Source organism: Bombina bombina, chromosome 1, assembly GCF_027579735.1.
Source record: "Bombina bombina isolate aBomBom1 chromosome 1, aBomBom1.pri, whole genome shotgun sequence".
NCBI lineage: Eukaryota > Metazoa > Chordata > Amphibia > Anura > Bombinatoridae > Bombina > Bombina bombina.
The window spans coordinates 394376226-394392173 of NC_069499.1; positions in this window are offsets into that span (position 1 = coordinate 394376226).

Consider the following 15948-nt stretch of genomic DNA (forward strand, 5'->3'; position numbering starts at 1 on the left):
TTGAATTTTGAAAATTTCAGCCAATAGGAATTCAAGGTACCCCCAATAAATATGGGGTATCTTGAATTCAATCTTCAGTGTGCGGCAGATGATTGCATGAAGAGGAACCTCCATGCCTTTGCCGAAGACCACTGCCGCCAAGGAGCGCCACCACCGCCGATGATCGCCACTTCTGGCAAGACCGCTCCAGACCTCTGCTCCACGCCCCCTTCGCTGTTGCTGAAGATGATGGACCCGCCTGGAAGAAGACCTTCTTTCGTCAGACTTCTTAAACCGTGAGTACCTATTCTGGGCTTTAGTGTTAGGTTTTTTAAATTTGTTTGGGGGTTTTGTTTTTTAAGATTAGGGTTTTTTTGGGCATATTTTCAAAAGAGCTGAATGCACTTTTAAGGGCAGTGAAAAACAGCTGAATGCCCTTTTAAGTTCAATGCCCAAAACAAATGCCCCTTTAGGGGCAATGGGTAGTTTAGGTTTATTAGTGTTAGGTTTTTTATTTTGGGGTGTTTGGTTGGTTGGGGGTGGTTTATTGTTAGGGGCGCTTGGTTTATTTGTAATGTAAAAGAGCTGATTTATTAAGGACAATGCCCTACAAAAAGCCCTTTAAAGGGCTATTGGTAGTTTAGCATTAGATTAGGGGAGTGTTTTTATTTTGGGGGGGGCTTTTTTATTTTCATAGGCCTAGATTTGGAGTTTGGCGTTAGCGTGAAAACCAGCGTTAGAGGCTCCTAACGCTGGTTTTAGGCTACCGCCGGTATTTGGAGTCACTCAAAATAGGGTCTAACGCTCACTTTTCAGCCGCGACTTTTCCATACCGCAGATCCCCTTACGTAAATTGCGTATCCTATCTTTTCAATGGGATCTTTCTAACTCCGGTATTTAGAGTCGTGTTTGAAGTGAGCGTTAGACATCTAACGACAAAACTCCAGCCGCAGGAAAAAAGTCAGTAGTTAAGAGCTTTCTGGGCTAACGCCGGTTTATAAAGCTCTTAACTACTGTGCTTTAAAGTACACTAACACCCATAAACTACCTATGTACCCCTAAACCGAGGTCCCCCCACATCGCCGACACTCGAATAAATTTTTTAACCCCCTAATCTGCCGACCGCCACCCTACGTTATCCTTATGTACCCCTAATCTGCTGCCACCTAACACCGCCGACCCCTGTATTATATTTATTAACCCCTAACCTGCCTCCCACAACGTCGCCTCCCCCTACCTACACTTATTAACCCCTAATCTGCCGACCGCAAAGCGCCGCCACCTACGTTATCCTTATGTACCCCTAATCTGCTGCCCCTAACACCGCTGACCCCTATATTATATTTATTAACCCCTAATCTGCCCCCCACAACGTCGCAGCCAGCTACCTACAATAATTAACCCCTAATCTGCCGACCGCAAAGCGCCGCCACCTACGTTATCCTTATGTACCCCTAATCTGCTGCCCCTAACACCGCCGACCCCTATATTATATTTATTAACCCCTAATCTGACCCCCACAACGTCGCCTCCAAGTGCCTACACTTATTAACCCCTAATCTGCCGACCGGACCTCACCGCTATTCTAATAAATGTATTAACCCCTAAAGCTAAGTCTAACCCTAACACTAACACCCCCCTAAGTTAAATATAATTTTAATCTAACGAAATTAATTAACTCTTATTAAATAAATTATTCCTATTTAAAGATAAATACTTACCTGTAAAATAAATCCTAATATAGCTACAATATAAATTATAATTATATTATAGCTATTTTAGGATTAATATTTATTTTACAGGTAACTTTGTATTTATTTTAACCAGGTACAATAGCTATTAAATAGTTCAGAACTATTTAATAGCTAAAATAGTTAAAATAATTACAAATTTACCTGTAAAAGAAATCCTAACCTAAGTTACAATTAAACCTAACACTACACTATCAATAAATTAATTAAATAAACTACCTACAATTAACCTAACACTACACTATCAATAAATTAATTAAATACAATTCCTACAAATAACAACAATTAAATAAACTAGCTAAAGTACGAAAAATAAAAAAGAACTAAGTTACAAAAAATAAAAAAATATTTACAAACATAAGAAAAATATTACAACAATTTTAAACTAATTACACCTACTCTAAGCCCCCTAATAAAATAACAAAGCCCCCCAAAATAAAAATTGCCCTACCCTATTCTAAATTACTAAAGTTCAAAGCTCTTTTACCTTACCAGCCCTGAACAGGGCCCTTTGCGGGGCATGCCCCAAGAAGTTCAGCTCTTTTGCCTGTAAAAAAAAACATACAATACCCAAGCCCCCAACATTACAACCCACCACCCACATACCCCTAATCTAACCCAAACCCCCCTTAAATAAACCTAACACTAAGCCCCTGAAGATCTTCCTACCTTGTCTTCACCTCACCGGGTTCACCGATCTGTCCAGAAGAGCTCCTCCGATGTCCTGATCCAAGCCCAAGCGGGGGGCTGAAGAGGTCCATGATCCGGCTGAAGTCTTCATCCAAGCGGGAGCTGAAGAGGTCCATGATCCGGATGAAGTCTTCTATCAACGGCATCTTCAATCTTCTTTCTTCAGGAGACATCATCTTCCATCCGACGCGGAACATCCTCTTCTCCCGACGCCTACTAGCCGAATGACGGTTCCTTTAAGGGATGTCATCCAAGATGGCATCCCTCGAATTCCGATTGGCTGATAGGATTCTATCAGCCAATCGGAATTAAGGTAGGAATATTTTGATTGGCTGATGGAATCAGCCAATCAGAATCAAGTTCAATCCGATTGGCTGATAGAATCCTATCAGCCAATCGGAATTCGAGGGACGCCATCTTGGATGACGTCCCTTAAAGGAACCGTCATTCAGCTAGTAGGCGTCGGGAGAAGAGGATGTTCCGCGTCGGAGGTCTGCAAGATGGATCCGGAAGAAAGAAGATTGAAGATGCCGTTGATAGAAGACTTCATCCGGATCATGGACCTCTTCAGCTCCCGCTTGGATGAAGACTTCATCCGGATCATGGACCTCTTCAGCTCCCGCTTGGATGAAGACTTCAGCCGGATCATGGACCTCTTCAGCCCCCCGCTTGGGCTTGGATCAGGACATCGGAGGAGCTCTTCTGGACAGATCGTTGAACCCGGTGAGGTGAAGACAAGGTAGGAAGATCTTCAGGGGCTTAGTGTTAGGTTTATTTAAGGGGGGTTTGGGTTAGATTAGGGGTATGTGGGTGGTGGGTTGTAATGTTGGGGGGCTTGGGTATTGTATGTTTTTTTTTACAGGCAAAAGAGCTGAACTTCTTGGGGCATGCCCCGCAAAGGGCCCTGTTCAGGGCTGGTAAGGTAAAAGAGCTTTGAACTTTAGTTATTTAGAATAGGGTAGGGCATTTTTTTATTTTGGGGGGCTTTGTTATTTTATTAGGGGGCTTAGAGTAGGTGTAATTAGTTTAAAAATTGTTGTAATATTTTTCTTATGTTTGTAAATATTTTTTTATTTTTTGTAACTTAGTTCTTTTTTATTTTTTGTACTTTAGCTAGTTTATTTAATTGTTGTTATTTGTAGGAATTGTATTTAATTAATTTATTGATAGTGTAGTGTTAGGTTAATTGTAGGTAATTGTAGGTAGTTTATTTAATTAATTTATTGATAGTGTAGTGTTAGGTTTAATTGTAACTTAGGTTAGGATTTCTTTTACAGGTAAATTTGTAATTATTTTAACTATTTTAGCTATTAAATAGTTCTGAACTATTTAATAGCTATTGTACCTGGTTAAAATAAATACAAAGTTACCTGTAAAATAAATATTAATCCTAAAATAGCTATAATATAATTATAATTTATATTGTAGCTATATTAGGATTTATTTTACAGGTAAGTATTTAGCTTTAAATAGGAATAATTTATTTAATAAGAGTTAATTAATTTCGTTAGATGTAAATTATATTTAATTTAGGGGGGTGTTAGTGTTAGGGTTAGACTTAGCTTTAGGGGTTAATACATTTATTAGAATAGCGGTGAGCTCCAGTCGGCAGATTAGGGGTTAATAATTGAAGTTAGGTGTCGGCGATGTTAGGGTGGGCAGATTAGGGGTTAATACTATTTATTATAGGGTTAGTGAGGCGGATTAGGGGTTAATAACTTTATTATAGTAGCGCTCAGGTCCGGTCGGCAGATTAGGGGTTAATAAGTGTAGGCAGGTGGAGGCGACGTTGTGGGGGGCAGATTAGGGGTTAATAAATATAATATAGGGGTCGGCGATGTTAGGGCAGCAGATTAGGGGTACATAGGGATAATGTAAGTATCGGCGCTTTGCGGAGCGGCAGATTAGGGGTTAATAATAATATGCAGGGGTCAGCGATAGCGGGGGCGGCAGATTAGGGGTTAATAAGTGTAAGGTTAGGGGTGTTTAGACTTGGGGTACATGTTAGAGTGTTAGGTGCAGACGTAGGAAGTGTTTCCGCATAGCAAACAATGGGGCTGCGTTAGAAGCTGAACGCGGCTTTTTTGCAGATGTTAGGGTTTTTTTCAGCTCAAACAGCCCCATTGTTTCCTATGGGAGAATCGTGCACGAGCACGTTTTTGAGGCTGGCCGCTTGCGTAAGCAACTCTGGTATCGAGAGTTGAAGCTGCGTTAAAAATGCTCTACGCTCCTTTTTTGGAGCCTAACGCAGCCTTTATGTGGACTCTCAATACCAGAGTTATTTTTATGGTGCGGCCAGAAGAAAGCCGGCGTTAGTTTTTCGGGTCGTTACCGACAAAACTCCAAATCTAGCCGATAGGGATTAGGTTTGTTTTTTTTATTTTGGATAGTGTTGTTTGTTATTTTTTGTAATGTTAGCATTTTTTTTATTTTCTGTAATTAGATTAATGTAATTTGTTTTGTATTTTTTATTGTAATGTAGTAATTTATTTTTATTGTAATTAAGGGGTTAATTTAGGGGGTGTTAGGTTAGGGGGCTTAATCATTAAATTAAAAAAAAAAGAAATTGCCTATGGCAATCTGGTTGTTCTATATACCTTTATTTGTGAAAATATTAATAGCGGTTTTAGTGTGCAAGTGTTAATTAAAAAATTTTTTTGAAACATCTCTAATAACCTAATGTGCAAAATTAAATTATGTAAAATTGAAAAATAAACAATTTTTTCGTGTTGTATTTGTTGTTTGATAACTTTATTTATGATTAATGTGCTATGTGTAAGTGTCTGAACCTTATAACTCGTCGCATAAACTTTAGTATTAATCTTTCTTTTAGTAACTAAGGCCTAGATTTAGAGTTCGGCGGTAGCCGTCAAAACCAGCGTTAGAGGCTCCTAACGCTGGTTTTGGCCGCCCGCTGGTATTTGGAGTCAGTGATTAAAGGGTCTAACGCTCACTTTTCAGCCGCGACTTTTCCATACCGCAGATCCCCCTACGCCATTTGCGTAGCCTATCTTTTCAATGGGATCTTTCTAACGCCGGTATTTAGAGTCGTTTCTGCAGTGAGCGTTAGAGCTCTAACGACAAGATTCCAGCCGCCTGAAAATAGCAGGAGTTAAGAGCTTTCTGGCTAACGCCGGTTTATAAAGCTCTTAACTACTATACCCTAAAGTACACTAACACCCATCAACTACCTATGTACCCCTAAACCGAGCTCCCCCCACATCGCCGCCACTCGATTAAAATTTTTAACCCCTAATCTGCCGACCGCCACCTACGTTATACTTATGTACCCCTAATCTGCTGCCCCTAACCCCGCCGACCCCTATATTATATTTATTAACCCCTAACTTGCCTCCCACAACGTCGCCGCAAGCTACTTAAAATAATTAACCCCTAATCTTCCGACCGCAAATCGCCGCCACCTACGTTATCCCTATGTACCCCTAATCTGCTGCCCCTAACATCGCCGACCCCTATGTTATATTTATTAACCCCTAATCTGCCCCCCACAACGTCGCCGACACCTGCCTACACTTATTAACCCCTAATCTGCCGAGCGGACCTGAGCGCTACTATAATAAAGTTATTAACCCCTAATCCGCCTCACTAACCCTATCATAAATAGTATTAACCCCTAATCTGCCCTCCCTAACATCGCCGACACCTACCTTCAATTATTAACCCCTAATCTGCCGACCGGAGCTCACCGCTATTCTAATAAATTGATTAACCCCTAAAGCTAAGTCTAACCCTAACACTAACACCCCCCTAACTTAAATATAATTTTTATCTAACGAAATAAATTAACTCTTATTAAATAAATAATTCCTATTTAAAGCTAAATACTTACCTGTAAAATAAATCCTAATATAGCTACAATATAAATTATAATTATATTATAGCTATTTTAGGATTAATATTTATTTTACAGGCAACTTTGTAATTATTTTAACCAGGTACAATAGCTATTAAATAGTTAAGAACTATTTAATAGTTACCTAGTTAAAATAATAACAAATTTACCTGTAAAATAAATCCTAACCTAAGATATAATTAAACCTAACACTACCCTATCAATAAAATAATTAAATAAACTACCTACAATTACCTACAATTAACCTAACACTACACTATCAATAAATTAATTAAACACAATTGCTAAAAATAAATACAATTAAATAAACTATCTAAAGTACAAAAAATAAAAAAGAGCTAAGTTACAGAAAATAAAAAAATATTTACAAACATAAGAAAAATATTACAACAATTTTAAACTAATTACACCTACTCTAAGCCCCCTAATAAAATAACAAAGCCCCCCAAAATAAAAAATTCCCTACCCTATTCTAAAATACAAAAATTACAAGCTCTTTTACCTTACCAGCCCTGAACAGGGCCCTTTGCGGGGCATGCCCCAAGAATTTCAGCTCTTTTGCCTGTAAAAAAAAACATACAATACCCCCCCCCCCAACATTACAACCCACCACCCACATACCCCTAATCTAACCCAAACCCCCCTTAAATAAACCTAACACTAATCCCCTGAAGATCTTCCTACCTTGTCTTCACCATCCAGGTATCACCGATCCGTCCTGGCTCCAAGATCTTCATCCAACCCAAGCGGGGGTTGGCGATCCATAATCCGGTGCTCCAAAGTCTTCCTCCTATCCGGCAAGAAGAGGACATCCGGACCGGCAAACATCTTCTCCAAGCGGCATCTTCTATGTTCTTCCATCCGATGACGACCGGCTCCATCTTGAAGACCTCCAGCGCGGATCCATCCTCTTCTTCCGACGACTAGACGACGAATGACGGTTCCTTTAAGGGACGTCATCCAAGATGGCGTCCCTCGAATTCCGATTGGCTGATAGGATTCTATCAGCCAATCGGAATTAAGGTAGGAATTTTCTGATTGGCTGATGGAATCAGCCAATCAGAATCAAGTTCAATCCGATTGGCTGATCCAATCAGCCAATCAGATTGAGCTCGCATTCTATTGGCTGTTCCGATCAGCCAATAGAATGCGAGCTCAATCTGATTGGCTGATTGGATCGGCCAATCAGATTGAACTATATTCTGATTGGCTGATTCCATCAGCCAATCAGAAAATTCCTACCTTAATTCCGATTGGCTGATAGAATCCTATCAGCCAATCGGAATTCGAGGGACGCCATCTTGGATGACGTCCCTTAAAGGAACCGTCATTCGTCGTCTAGTCGTCGGAAGAAGAGGATGGATCCGCGCTGGAGGTCTTCAAGATGGAGCCGGTCGTCATCGGATGGAAGAACATAGAAGATGCCGCTTGGAGAAGATGTTTGCCGGTCCAGATGTCCTCTTCTTGCCGGATAGGAGGAAGACTTTGGAGCACCGGATTATGGATCGCCAACCCCCGCTTGGGTTGGATGAAGATCTTGGAGCCAGGACGGATCGGTGATACCTGGATGGTGAAGACAAGGTAGGAAGATCTTCAGGGGATTAGTGTTAGCTTTATTTAAGGGGGTTTGGGTTAGATTAGGGGTATGTGGGTGGTGGGTTGTAATGTTGGGGGGGGGGTATTGTATGTTTTTTTTTACAGGCAAAAGAGCTGAAATTCTTGGGGCATGCCCCGCAAAGGGCCCTGTTCAGGGCTGGTAAGGTAAAAGAGCTTGTAATTTTTGTATTTTAGAATAGGGTAGGGAATTTTTTATTTTGGGGGGCTTTGTTATTTTATTAGGGGGCTTAGAGTAGGTGTAATTAGTTTAAAATTGTTGTAATATTTTTCTTATGTTTGTAAATATTTTTTTATTTTCTGTAACTTAGCTCTTTTTTATTTTTTGTACTTTAGATAGTTTATTTAATTGTATTTATTTGTAGCAATTGTGTTTAATTAATTTATTGATAGTGTAGTGTTAGGTTAATTGTAGGTAATTGTAGGTAGTTTATTTAATTATTTTATTGATAGGGTAGTGTTAGGTTTAATTATATCTTAGGTTAGGATTTATTTTACAGGTAAATTTGTTATTATTTTAACTAGGTAACTATTAAATAGTTCTTAACTATTTAATAGCTATTGTACCTGGTTAAAATAATTACAAAGTTGCCTGTAAAATAAATATTAATCCTAAAATAGCTATAATATAATTATAATTTATATTGTAGCTATATTAGGATGTATTTTACAGGTAAGTATTTAGCTTTAAATAGGAATAATTTATTTAATAAGAGTTAATTTATTTCGTTAGATAAAAATTATATTTAACTTAGGGGGGTGTTAGTGTTAGGGTTAGACTTAGCTTTAGGGGTTAATACATTTATTAGAATAGCGGTGAGCTCCGGTCGGCAGATTAGGGGTTAATAATTGAAGGTAGGTGTCGGCGATGTTAGGGAGGGCAGATTAGGGGTTAATACTATTTATGATAGGGTTAGTGAGGCGGATTAGGGGTTAATAACTTTATTATAGTAGCGCTCAGGTCCGCTCGGCAGATTAGGGGTTAATAAGTGTAGGCAGGTGTCGGCGACGTTGTGGGGGGCAGATTAGGGGTTAATAAATATAACATAGGGGTCGGCGATGTTAGGGCAGCAGATTAGGGGTACATAGGGATAACGTAGGTGGCGGCGGTTTACGGAGCGGCAGATTAGGGGTTAAAAGTGTAATGCAGGGGTCAGCGATAGCGGGGGGCGGCAGATTAGGTGTTAATAAGTGTAAGGTTAGGGGTGTTTAGACTCGGGGTACATGTTAGAGTGTTAGGTGCAGACGTAGGAAGTGTTTCCCCATAGGAAACAATGGGGCTGCGTTAGGAGCTGAACGCTGCTTTTTTGCAGGTGTTAGGTTTTTTTTCAGCTCAAACAGCCCCATTGTTTCCTATGGGAGAATCGTGCACGAGCACGTTTTTGAGGCCGGCCGCGTCCGTAAGCAGCTCTGGTATGGAGAGTTGCATTTGCGGTAAAAATGCTCTACGCTCCTTTTTTGGAGCCTAACGCAGCATTTGTTTTAACTCTCGATACCAGAGTTAAATTTATGGTGCGGCCAGAAAAAAGCCCGCGGAGCGTTAACAGCCCTTTTACCGCCGAACTCTAAATCTAGGCCTAAATTTGTGATTCTAGTGCTAAGTGTTGATGTCACATTTACTATAATCTTTTAGTGTATTTAGTAATAATATATTAAGGATTTATCAAATTGAAGTGAACTTTTTGACCTATGTGGTTATTATACCAGTTGGTTGTTGCTGTGTTCTCAGTGCCAATTTAATAGTTTTGAAATGATCTGTATAGCTTCATACAAGTCAGGAGATATAATTATCTAAATATATACAGTAAATGAATGGGGTTTTTGCCAATAAAGTTCACAGTTTTCACCAGAAATGTAATTTAGGCTATTATTCAGCTTATCTTTTATTAAGGTATCAATTGTAGAATTCTTTAGTTTTCTAATTCTAAATGGATGGAATATTAAGTATTAAATAATGTGAAAATATATATTTACCATAATAACAATTTATTTATACATACATATTATCTACACACAATTATAAACGATAGTCAAAAACTATGCTGTACCCTTAGGTGAATAAATGCAGATAAAAAATGAACAATATAAAAAGACATTGATGTCATAAAAAAGTATTTAAGTAAAAAACTATGGCCTAGATTTGGCGTTAGCCGTGAAAACCAGCGTTAGAGGCTCCTAACGCTGGTTTTAGGCTACCTCCGGTATTTGGAGTCACTCAAAATAGGGTCTAACGCTCACTTTTCAGCCGCGACTTTTCCATACCGCAGATCCCCTTACGTAAATTGCGTATCCTATCTTTTCAATGGGATTTTTCTAACTCCGGTATTTAGAGTCGTGTCTGAAGTGAGCGTTAGAAATCTAACGACAAAACTCCAGCCGCAGGAAAAAAGTCAGTAGTTAAGAGCTTTCTGGGCTAACGCCGGTTTATAAAGCTCTTAACTACTGTACTCTAAAGTAGACTAACACCCATAAACTACCTATGTACCCCTAAACCGAGGTCCCCCCACATCGCCGACACTCGATTAAATTTTTTTAACCCCTAATCTGCCGACCGCCACCTACGTTATACTTATGTACCCCTAATCTGCTGCCCCTAACACCACCGACCCCTATATTATATTTATTAACCCCTAACCTGCCCCCCCACAACGTCGCCTCCACCTGCCTACACTTATTAACCCCTAATCTGCCGAGCGGACCGCACCGCTATTATTATAAAGTTATTAACCCCTAATCCGCCTCACTAACCCTATAACCCAGCCAATCAGATTGAGCTCGCATTCTATTGGCTGATCGTAACAGCCAATAGAATGCTAGCTCAATCTGATTGGCTGATTGGATCAGCCAATCGGATTGAACTTGATTCTGATTGGCTGATTCCATCAGCCAATCAGAATATTCCTACCTTAATTCCGATTGACTGATAGAATCCTATCAGCCAATCGGAATTCGAGGGACGCCATCTTGGATGACGTCATTTAAAGGAACCGTCATTCGTCGTTCAGTCGTCGGCCAGGATGGATGTTCCGCGTCGGAGGTCTTCAGGATCCTGCCGCTCCGCTCCGGATGGATGACCATAGAAGATCCCGCTTGGATGAAGACTTCAATCGGATGGAAGACCTCTTCTGCCCCGCTTGGATGAAGACTTCAGCCGGATCATGGACCTCTTCAGCCCCCCACTTGGGCTTGGATCAGGACATCGGAGGAGCTCTTCTGGACAGATCGGTGAACCCGGTGAGGTGAAGACAAGGTAGGAAGATCTTCAGGGGCTTAGTGTTAGGTTTATTTAAGGGGGGTTTGGGTTAGATTAGGGGTATGTGGGTGGTGGGTTGTAATGTTGGGGGGCTTGGGTATTGTATGTTTTTTTTTACAGGCAAAAGAGCTGAACTTCTTGAGGCATGCCCCGCAAAGGGCCCTGTTCAGGGCTGGTAAGGTAAAAGAGCTTTGAACTTTAGTAATTTAGAATAGGGTAGGGCATTTTTTTATTTTGGGGGGGATTTGTTATTTTATTAGGGGGCTTAGAGTAGGTGTAATTAGTTTAAAATTGTTGTAATATTTTTCTTATGTTTGTAAAAAAAAAAAATATTTTTTGTAACTTAGTTCTTTTTTATTTTTTGTACTTTAGCTAGTTTATTTAATTGTATTTATTTGTAGGAATTGTATTTAATTAATTTATTGATAGTGTAGTGTTAGGTTAATTGTAGGTAATTGTAGGTAGTTTAATTAATTTATTGATAGTGTAGTGTTAGGTTTAATTGTAGGTAATTGTAGCTAGTTTATTTAATTAATTTATTGATAGTGTAGTGTTAGGTTTAATTGTAGGTAATTGTAGGTAGTTTATTTAATTAATTTATTGATAGTGTAGTGTTAGGTTTAATTGTAACTTAGGTTAGGATTTATTTTACAGGTAATTTTGTAATTATTTTAACTATTTTAGCTATTAAATAGTTCTTAACTATTTAATAACTATTGTACCTGGTTAAAATAATTACAAAGTTACCTGTAAAATAAATATTAATCCTAAAAGAGCTATAATATAATAATAATTTATATTGTAGCTATATTAGGATTTATTTTACAGGTAAGTATTTAGCTTTAAATAGGAAGAATTTATTTAATAAGAGTTAATTAATTTCGTTAGATTTAAATTATATTTAATTTAGGGGGGTGTTAGTGTTAGGGTTAGACTTAGCTTTAGGGGTTAATACATTTATTAGAATAGCGGTGAGCTCCAGTCGGCAGATTAGGGGTTAATGTTTGAAGTTAGGTGTTGGCGATGTTAGGGAGGGCATATTAGGGGTTAATACTATTTATTATAGGGTTAGTGAGGCGGATTAGGGGTTAATAAGTGTAGGCGACGTTGTGGGGGGCAGATTAGGGGTTAATAAATATAATATAGGGGTCGGCGATCTTAGGGCAGCAGATTAGGGGTACATAGGGATAATGTAAGTAGCAGCGGTTTACGGAGCGGCAGATTAGGGGTTAATAATAATATGCAGGGGTCAGCGATAGCGGGGGCGGCAGAATAGGGGTTAATAAGTGTAAGGCTAGGGGTGTTTAGACTCGGGTACATGTTAGAGTGTTAGGTGCAGACGTAGGAAGTGTTTCCCCATAGCAAACAATGGGGCTGCGTTAGGAGCTGAATGCGGCTTTTTTGCAGGTGTTAGGTTTTTTTTCAGCTCAAACAGCCCCATTGTTTCCTATGGGGGAATCGTGCACGAGCACGTTTTTGAGGCTGGCCGCTTGCGTAAGCAACTCTGGTATCGAGAGTTGAAGCTGCGTTAAATATGCTCTACGCTCCTTTTTTGGAGCCTAACGCAGCCTTTATGTGGACTCTCAATACCAGAGTTATTTTTATGGTGCGGCCAGAAAAAAGCCGGCGTTAGCTATGCGGGTCGTTACCGACAAAACTCCAAATCTAGGCCATAGTATTGGATAACATTTAATAGAGATTCTATGATGTATGCTGTATATATGTTAACTAGTGTGTACAATGTATATATAAGTACACTCTGGCCTATTAAATTACATATATACGGTTGAAACATATGTTGCATTGTCGCTTTCTATGTACAAACTATTTGTTTCTTTGAAATTTTTGTTGCACCAGATATAAAGTTGTTTAGTCAGTTTATTAGTTTTAGGTGGAAACAAACTCGAGTTTGATTAAGTTCTTAATAAGAGTCTTTAGAATCTTATACTTCAGTCTGTACGTGGTAAGTAGTAAAAACAATTTGAATCTTTCACAGTACCTTAGAAGTTTTGGAAGTCCATAGAATTACCGTACTTCCTACGGCGCCTATTACCATTATGGTATATCCTGGTTGTGTTATTCTATCACATGGGTATAGTTGACCAATTAGTTTGAACTTTTTCCTTCAATAGTGAGCGCACTTGTGAAATTGCTTTCAGGTTTCCTCAGCCCCTATCGCTATTCCTCTGAGTACCTCCGTTTGTTTAATTTATATTCGGCAGGCTCAGATGCAGCGGTCCTGGGGGCTTTTTTTTTTCTTAAACATTTGGACACTAAAACCGCTATTAATATTTTCACAAATAAAGGTATATAGAACAACCAGATTGCCACAGGTGCCCCCTTCAATTTCTTTTTTCTTTTGTAAACTGAACTGTGGAGTCATATGTTTCTGAGTTTATACAGTTTTAAAAAATCCCATTAGTCATTAAATTAGTTTTTTGCATTGTGGGTGTTGGCGGTGTAGGAGTTAATATTTAAATTAGGTTTAATGTGTTGTGGGGGTTGGCGGTTTAGGGGTTAATAGATGTATTAGGTAGTTGTTTGTTTTTTCTTAATACACTGGGGTATATGTATAAAGCTCCGAATGGAGCTTGTTGCCCCGTGTTTCTGGCGAGCCTGCAGGCTCGCCAGAAACAGCAGTTATGAAGCAGCGGTCACAAGGACCGCTGCTCCATAACCTGTCCACCTGCTCTGAGCAGGCGGACACACATCGCCACAATACAACCCGATCGAGTACGATCGGGTTGATTGACACCCCCCTGCTGGCGGCCTGTTGGGCGGCGTTGAACCAGCAGCTCTTGTGAGCTGCTGGTGCAATGCTGAATACGGCGAGCAGATTGCTCACTGTATTCAGCGAGGTCTGGCAGACCTTATCCGCACTGTCGGATCAGGTCCGCCAGACCTTGATACATATGCCCCTTTGTGTGGACGGTTAGTTTATTTTTTTCATAATACTTTGTATGGGCAGTTAGGTTTTTATTTTAAATACTTATTGCGGGCTCTTAGGCCTAGATTTAGAGTTGGGCGGTAGCCATCAAAACCAGCGTTAGAGGCTCCTAACGCTGGTTTTTACCGCCCGCTGGTATTTGGAGTCAGTCAGGAAAGGGTCTAACGCTCACTTTGCAGCCGCAACTTTTCCATACCGCAGATCCCCCTACGCCATTTGCGTATAGTATCTTTTCAATGGGATCTTTCCAACGCCGGCATTTAGAGTCTTGGCTGAAGTGAGCGTTAGAAATCTAACGTCAAAACTCCAGCCGCAGAAAAAAGTCAGTAGTTAAGAGCTTTCTGGGCTAACGCCGGTTTATAAAGCTCTTAACTACTGTGCTCTAAAGTACACTAACACCCATAAACTACCTATGTACCCCTAAACCGAGGTCCCCCCACATCGCCGCCAGTCTATTAAAAATTTTTAACACCTAATCTGCCGACTGCACACCGCTGCCACCTACGTTATCCCTATGAACCCCTAATCTGCTGCCCCTAACACCGCCGACCCCTATATTATATTTATTAACCCCTAATCTGCCCCCCCAACGTCGCCGCCACCTACCTACAATTAACCCCTAATCTGCCGACCGGAGCTCACCGCAACTATAATAAAGTTATTAACCACTAATCCGCCTCACTCCCGCCTCAATAACCCTATAATAAATAGTATTAACCCCTAATCTGCCCTCCCTAACATTGCCGACACCTAACTTCAAGTATTAACCCCTAATCTGCCGACCGGAGCTCACCGCTACTATAATACATTTTTTTAACACCTAAAGCTAATTCTAACCCTAACCCTAACACCCCCCTAAGTTAAATATAATTTTATTCTAACAAAATAAATTAACTCTTCTTATTAAATAAATTATTCCTATTTAAAGCTTAATACTTACCTGTAAAATAAACCCTAATATAGCTACAATATAAACAGGCAACTTTGTATTTATTTTAACCAGGTACAATAGCTATTAAATAGTTAATAACTATTTAATAGTTACCTAGTTAAAATAATTACAAATTACCTGTAAAATAAATCATAACCTAAGTTACAATTAAACCTAACACTACACTATCAATAAATAAATTAAATAAACTACCTACAATTATCTACAATTAAACCTAACACTACACTATCAATAAATTAATTAAATACAATACCTACAAATAACTACAATTAAATAAGCTAACTAAAGTACAAAAAATAAAAAAGAACTAAGTTACAAAAAATAAAAAAATATTTACAAACATTAGAAAAATATTACAACAATTTTAAACTAATTACACCTACTCTAAGCCCCCTAATAAAATAACAAAGACCCCCAAAATAAAAAAATGCCCTACCCTATTCTAAATTAAAAAAGCTCAAAGCTCTTTTACCTTACCAGCCCTGAAAAGGGCCATTTGCGGGGCATGCCCCAAAGAATTTAGCTCTTTTGCCTGTAAAAAAAAAAACATACAATACCCCCCCCAACATTACAACCCACCACCCACATACCCCTAATCTAACCCAAACCCCCCTTAAATAAACCTAACACTAAGCCCCTGAAGATCTTCCTACCTTATCTTCACCATGCCAGGTTCACCGATCCGTCCACCGAAGTCTTGATCCAAGCCTCCGAAATCTTGATCCAAGCCCAAGCGGGGACTGAAGAGTGACGTCCATCCTCCGGCTGAAGTCTTGATCCAAGCAGGCAGAAGAGGAGATCCGGACCGGCAAACATCTTCATCCAAGCCGCATCTTCTATGTTCTTCAATCCGATGACGACCGGCTGATCTTCAAGACCTCCAGCGCG